We start from the raw sequence: 7,479 nt of genomic DNA, 5'->3' as shown, positions 1-7,479 counted from the left end.
TGTGCGTGTGTGTGTGTGTGTGTGTGTGTATGTGTGTGTGTATTAATCAGAGCTATGATATCACTGAGCCTTTTCATTGTACGTGCAGCTGTTTTAACACAGCTTTTACACCCTTTAAAAATGATCGGTATCACACACGCGCACACACACACACACACACACACACACACACACACACACACACACACACACACACACACATACACACACACACACACACACACACACACACACACACACACACACACACACACACACACACACACACACACACACACACACCTATTCCCTCAGGAAGACCGAGCTGATGTCTCTCTCTCTGTATTGCTTTTGTAAATGGCTGTGATTTTGTTTCTGCACTTCAGTTTTTCTGTCCTTGTTTCTATCGATCAGAGGAAAGCTGTGTGTGTGTGTGCTTGGGTGCGTGTGTGTGTGTGTGTGTGTGTGTGTGTGTGTGTGTGTGTGTGTGTGTGTGTGTGTGTGTGTGTGTGTATGTGCTTGCGTGTATGTGTGAGTATGCGCGTGTGTGTGTATGTGTGTGTGTGTATGTGTGCTTACGCGCGCGTGTGTGTATGTGTGTATGTGTGTGTGTGTTTGCGTGTATGTGTGCGTGCACGTGTGTGTGTGTGACTGTGTGTTTGTGTGTGTGTGCTTCGATCAGCTGAAACCCCTGCTGTGAGAGGACTACATCACTACTTAAAGTCCTACTTCACCATTCCCATTAAAACAACTGCCCTTCACTCTCTTCCCCTCTGACCACCCACTGTTTTGTATGTGTGTGTGTGTGTGTGTGTGTGTGTGTGTGTGTGTGTGTGTGTGTGTGTGTGTGTGTGTGTGTGTGTGCGTGTGCGTGTGCGTGTGTGTACGTGTACGTGTTTGTGTGTGTCTACGTGTGTGTGTGTACGTGTGTGCGTGTGTGTGTGTGTGTGTGTGTGTGTGTGTGTGTGTGTGTGTGTGTGTGTGTGAGAGAGAGAGTATGAGCCAGCCAGACAGAGATGTGTGACTGCTTATGCAAAGACTATGCAAAGAATACCCTGACATTTCCTTGATGCATACCCCCAACGCCCATCCTGTCTGTTGGCCTGTCTACCTGCCTGCCTTTCTGTCTGTCTGTCTTTCCTTCTGTCTGCCTGCCTGCCTTTCTGTCTGTCTGTCTTTCCTTGTGTCTGCCTTTCTGTCTCTTTGTCTATTTTTATGTGTGACTGTCTGTCTGTCATCTGTCTGTCTGTCTGTCTGTCATCTGTCTGTCTTTCTCTTCGTATTCCTGTCTGTCTCTCCTCCCGTCTTTCTCTCTGTTTTTCATATATGTCTGTCTGTCATCTGTCTGTCTGCTTGCCTCCCTTTCTTGTGTCTGTCTTTTAGTCTGTTGTTCTGTCTGTCTGTCTGTCTGTCTTTCTCTATCTCCTTCCCCTCATACAGTATCTCAACCCCACACACACACACACACACACACACACACACTACTACAGCTGTTCATCACTACAAAGCAGTCCAACCGCTCTAACCTAAAATGATGGTTACAAAAATCGGTAGCACTTTACAATAACCTTCCGCTATAAACAGTTAATAAACAGTTAGCAAACAGTTAACTATTAGTTAACTAAAGGTTTACTATACATTTATAGGTATATTTTAAAACTTTGTAAGTGTTTAGTATACATTTATTAGTCCTTCTGTAACACTTAATAGAACATAATTATAAGTTACTTAAAGCGATGGTTCGGAGTAGAATCACCCTAATACCATTTGAACCGTGACACCCATCCACCTTTACACCCGAAGTGTTTTCTGCCGCAGGCTTACATCAACAGAGTTGCCGTGTTATTCGATGTTTATTCCGGTTAGCTTGACTCAAGCGCATATGGATACTGGGCACCGTCTCCAAACTTTCCCCACAAAAATAACATGTCATGACACCAAACTTCTGCAGTAGCACAAATATGGTCTGTACTCACGAAACGAAGCATTTGGAAGTTTGGAAATAGTCCAGGAGTTTATTATCAACACAAGCCGAATAGCTTCTCTGCTGCTAAAGCTGCGCCAACGTTACTTCCGTCATCTAAGACAAGCATGTAAGAGTCCTCAACGAAGCTCATAATATGCACAATGAAAAGTGAATTCAGCATCAGTATTGATAACGAAAATCCTTGTCTAATTGATAGTAGGTAAGATTTGAAATATCTTTTAAGTATTGCCTTGAAAAATATTAAGCCTTAATCACAATTCAGTGAAAACTTTTTTAAACACTCTCGTCTGAAGTTTGTTGAAGACTTTTACGGGCTTGTCTCTCATATGACGGACCAGTAACGTTGGCACAGCTTTAGCAGCAGAGAAGCTATTCAGCTTGTGTTGATAATACTAAACTCCTGGACTATTTCCAAACTTCCAAATGCTTCGTTTCGTGAGTACAGACCATATTTGTGCTACTGCAGAAGTTTGGTGTCATGACATGTTATTTTTGTGGGGAAAGTTTGGAGACGGTGCCCAGTATCCATATGCGCTTGAGTCAAGCTAACCGGAATAAACATCGAATAACACGGCAACTCTGTTGATGTAAGCCTGCGGCAGAAAACACTTCGGGTGTAAAGGTGGATGGGTGTCACGGTTCAAATGGCATTAGGGTGATTCTACTCCGAACCATCGCTTTAATATATTATTAAAAATACTTTTATGATTAATTAACTAACATATCAACAGTAACTTAAGCATAACAAGTGACTTATAAACTGTTAACTAATTATTACTTAATATATTATAATTATTAGTTGTAGTTTACAATTTATAGTTCAATATTAACTAAGTACTTATTATTTAATCATTAATACATTGTAATTAAATGTTTTTTAAGTGTTAATATTAACTAAACTATTGTTAATTACTTATAAATCATTTAATAATACGTATGTATAGTATTTATTAATGTATTACTAATGTTTAAAATTCAGTATGGGGAACCTTATGGTGAAGTTGGTTGAGCTTTATTAATGTATAACTAATGTTTAAAATTCTGCATTGAGAACCTTATTGTGAAGTTGGTTGAGCTTTACTAATGTTTTACTAATGTTTAAAATCCAGTATGGGGAACCTTATGGTGAAGTTGGTTGAGTTTTATTAATGTATAACTAATGTTTAAAATTCTGCATTGAGAACCTTATTGTGAAGTTGGTTGAGCTTTACTAATGTTTTACTAATGTTTAAAATTCAGTATGGGGAACCTTATGGTGAAGTTGGTTGAGCTTAATTAATATATAACTAATGTTTAAAATTCAGTATGGGGAACCTTATGGTGAAGTTGGTTGAGCTTAATTAATATATAACTAATGTTTAAAATTCAGTACGGGGAACCTTATGGTGAAGTTGGTTGAGCTTAATTAATATATAACTAATATTTAACATTCAGAATGGGGAACCTTATGGTGAAGTTGGTTGAGATTAGTTAATATGTAACATTAAAGTGATACTGTCCCATTTTTGGACATAAGCTCATATTACACCTCCCCTTGAGTCAAGTTATTGAGTTTTACCTTTCCCTTATTTTTTGTTTTACCTGTACTTCTTGTCGTTCTCCGAGTACGGCAGTGCAAATTTTATCTCCAAGCTAGCAGTTAACATTGAGTTCTGAGACCAGCTAGCCGCCAGCTGGTCTCATAGGACTCAATGTTAACTGCTAGCATGGAGGTAAAATTTGCACTGCCATACTAGAACGGTTACACATACAGGAGGAGAAAGGTAGAACTCAATCATTTAACTCAAGGGGAGGTGTAGTATGAGCCTATTTCCAAAATTGGTACAGCATCACTAGAAATTATCACAGTACAAAAGATTTTCACTTGGTCTCAAGAAATACATTTTCACACTGTTAGAAAGAGAGAAAAGAATTATCAATGATGTTAAACTGTTGTTACCCACTACTGAGTATGGTACACGTCAATGGTAGGCCAGGATCAATGGGCTGTAGAATGTGAAACGAGGCTGTGGGTAGAGTGAAAAAGATACCAATTAAAAGACAACATACAATATGTTTCTACAACATTTTCAACCATTTTATATTAGAGCATGTCAAATCAAAAACCCCAGCACGCTACAAAACAGAGAACTTGCCAGGGTCACAACACACATTTCCCAGATCAAATTCCCTTACAATACAAAAAATAATTTCTAACATAAAAATGTAGCCTTAAACAAAAACATTAAGTTTCTGTCCTTTTATGTCCTTATTAGATCCACAGAGGCGAGCGCAGCCGACAAGAGCAGTAATTCAAGAGAGTTGGGCCCGCTTCACTACAAAAATGTTTTTTGGAGGACAAAAAGTGACGTCCCGTGAATTGAAACAGTCCCAAAACAAAAAGGAAAGGATATCGAAAGCAAAATGAACGGGGAAAAACCATAATGTTTTCGTGTCAAATGTCCATCTTGCATAAATAATAATAATAATTATTATTTATTTATCATTATAAATAATCATGTATCCATAGAAAATATTGTATGCAACCCTAATGAAGAATGACATTCTTAAATACAAACATAGGATATAGGGAAAAATAATAAAATGGGCATTAACAAAATGAAATAAAAACATCACAAGTAAGAGATTGAAAAGTTTAAATATTTACAATTAACCCCCCGGCCCCCAAAAAGGTTTGAAAATGTAAAAAAAAAAAAATTGAATTGTCCTCCAAAAATTGGAAATAGCCCTTTAAATCCTCAAAAGAGACGATGTAGAGAGTTCCTTTAAGTTGTTCAAAAAGAAAAATAGCTCCTTTCAAGCAGTTTCAGTTTCAAAGGCGTTTGAAGTCAGTCATAGTCAGTGATGTGACACGAGCAGGCCACAATCCTACCAAATATGCCATGCGCAATGTAGAACAGGATCACATTCGAATGAGTGGGTGGCTCGCCATCTAGTAGTCGACGAATCCTCAGCAGAATCCAGATCCAGCTCAAAAACTTCAGCTATGTGAACATATGTCATCAGTTAAGTTTGGTTTATTTGATAGGGACAGACACATCATGTAGCCTAGGCTGTAGAGCAGCATAACAGAAAAGCATCATAGCAGTTACAGCCGTAAGCTACACACCAGGACAATGTTGAATTCCTATCAAATATCATCATTAATATTAAACTTAAAGTTGTGCAACATTTAAAATCAATCTTCTCAAAAGAAAAGCTATGCAAACTGCAAACCTGCAAACACTTTGTTCCTACTGCATTGCATACCATTCAGTTAAATAACCATTATCAAGTAAACAGGATGAATACTATGAAATAACAACATAGTGTACTGAAATTGAGGTAACCTTGCAATTATACATGGGCCCGTACAGTGTTCAACACAATGTTATGAGGAGGGGCAAGACACTGGCAGCCAAACATGTGAGATAAGTTTTTGACCGTCAGCGGTTTCCAACAATCAGAGGTGGAGTTGTGCACAGCTAGGTTCGCGCAGTCAGGTTATAAACAACATTTAGAACCCATGTATAGGCCTAGAGAATTACACCTTGCACGCAATGGGTGCGTGATCACAGCATGTGAAATACAGTCTGCTTACTCCGAACTCATTTCAACCAGCCAACATCAAACTTAAGTATTAACAAAAAAAAAATACAAATTGCAGGTTTCACCTGAAGTATTTGGCAGTGATAGACAATATAAGACTAAGGTTACAACAGTATGGGGAAAAATAGACAAGTTGCCTTACCAAGACGATTGAAACAGAAGAAATACTCGATGGAATACTCCATGGAATCCATACTGAAAAAGAAACACAAAGGACAGGAGAGTCATAACATACACAGGGCAGCCGTGGCCTAGTGGTGAGGCAGCCGTGGCCTAGTGATAAGAGAGTTGGTCTTTCAATCTGGGGGTTGCAGGTTCGAATCCCTCTGACCGCTCCCTACATCTCCATGGCTGAAGTGCCCTTGAAAAGGCAAAGGCACCTAAACCCACATTACTCCAGGGACTGTAAACAATACCCTGACATATAATAACTAAGTCGCTTTGAATAAAATGAAAGTGTCAGCTAAGTGAAATGTAATGCAATGTAATGACATCACAGTTTGAAATCATTGGCTCATGACTCAGGAGTACATGATCAATGCAAACAAATATATCTCCAGCACATGCATTAAGTTTTTTGTCTAAAGTAAAATGTATTCCATGGCAAACTATTATCAGTTTTTTTTTTGTAAAAAGAGGCTTGGTTAACACATGCCAGTTGAATTATGACTGAACAAACTAACCACGGTATGCGAATGATGATTCTCCTCTTTGGCTTCTCTGAAGTCCAGGCGAACAAAGTTGGCAGGCACAGCATCCTTTATTAGCGTTGTCATACCACGGGTGACCTTAACAAAGCATTGCTTCTCAACGTGCTCAGATCAAACCTCGGTCTCAGCGTTGATCTGTAACCATAAATACCAGCATGTATTTTAGTTCGTTAGCAAAACAACTTCATTTTGGCACAAGTATGCTATATACTGGTTCTGGTAACACATCTGGTAAGCCATCGGATCGCTTAACACAAAATTGAAAGCATAATTTTGAAATAGCGATCTGGAAATACCATATTCATGTAGCGTTGTGTAATTACACATTCATATTTTTTTAAATTAGGCTTCATTAGACTACATGAGTCATGACAAGTTTGGCGAGCTAGCTTATTTGTGCTAGCTAATGCGTATGATTGGACATAATTATTATGCATCTTACCTTGAAATATGGACCAGGATCCCTCTTGATGTGATTAATTCATTCACGCCGAAGTGCCTGCTCTTTGGCGAAACGGTGGAAAGTCTGTCCACGGTAGGATTTGTTTCTCTTTGAGGACGTAGGACTACATTTGGGCACACAGCAGTGAGGCGCCAAGTGTACCCCTCAACGTCTTTAGAAAGTTCCGGGTGAATAAGGCGAATTGAAACAAAACAAATACTCGATGAAAGGAAGCCTCTAGTCTTCAAAACTTACATCATTCACAGAGCTGGACGCTCCGTACTCCAAAAGGAAACTTAAACTTCATAAAAAACGAAATATTTTCTTTTGATTGTTTCTAGCTCCAAAGAAAACTCGACTGGCTCGGCAGACGACAGACTGAAGTGAACGGCTCCAAGGGAAGCCACAGCCGGTTTCAAAATAAAAGTCCCAAATCGTAATTGTCACAGTAAAGGTTCTGCTATTTCAAATTCATTTAAGTCATGTTTTTAACAATAACAACCCATCATTAATTCATTGTTTCACCAGAATTACCTCTATTTATTATCCAATTTTACTGTGTATGCTTTTTATAAACTATTTATTTTACATTTTCAATAGGCATTTGTCGACTGGGTTGCAGATGAAATAGGCTATCAAACAACTATAGAACAGCATACAATAAATAAACAGAGGAAAGATCAACCTAATCAGCTGATTTATTTTATTTATTTCAATGACTTGAAAATAGAAGACAGTTCAGTGCAATAGAAACTTAAGCTTAAAGGTGCAAT

General features: G+C 38.5%; 1 long non-coding RNA gene across 1 annotated transcript; it reads right to left on the bottom strand.

Moving 5' to 3' along the window:
- Window positions 1-5,669: 5,669 nt before the first annotated feature.
- LOC134439914 (uncharacterized) lies at window positions 5,670-6,854 on the bottom strand. Its single transcript, XR_010032897.1, has 3 exons — window positions 6,707-6,854; window positions 6,238-6,399; window positions 5,670-5,749 (listed from the first exon to the last, which is right to left on the bottom strand). It is a non-coding gene; the product is annotated as an uncharacterized LOC134439914 (long non-coding RNA).
- Between the last annotated feature and the right edge of the window lie 625 nt (window positions 6,855-7,479).

Source organism: Engraulis encrasicolus, chromosome 23, assembly GCF_034702125.1.
Source record: "Engraulis encrasicolus isolate BLACKSEA-1 chromosome 23, IST_EnEncr_1.0, whole genome shotgun sequence".
NCBI lineage: Eukaryota > Metazoa > Chordata > Actinopteri > Clupeiformes > Engraulidae > Engraulis > Engraulis encrasicolus.
This window is presented reverse-complemented; position numbering and strand designations above follow the sequence as displayed.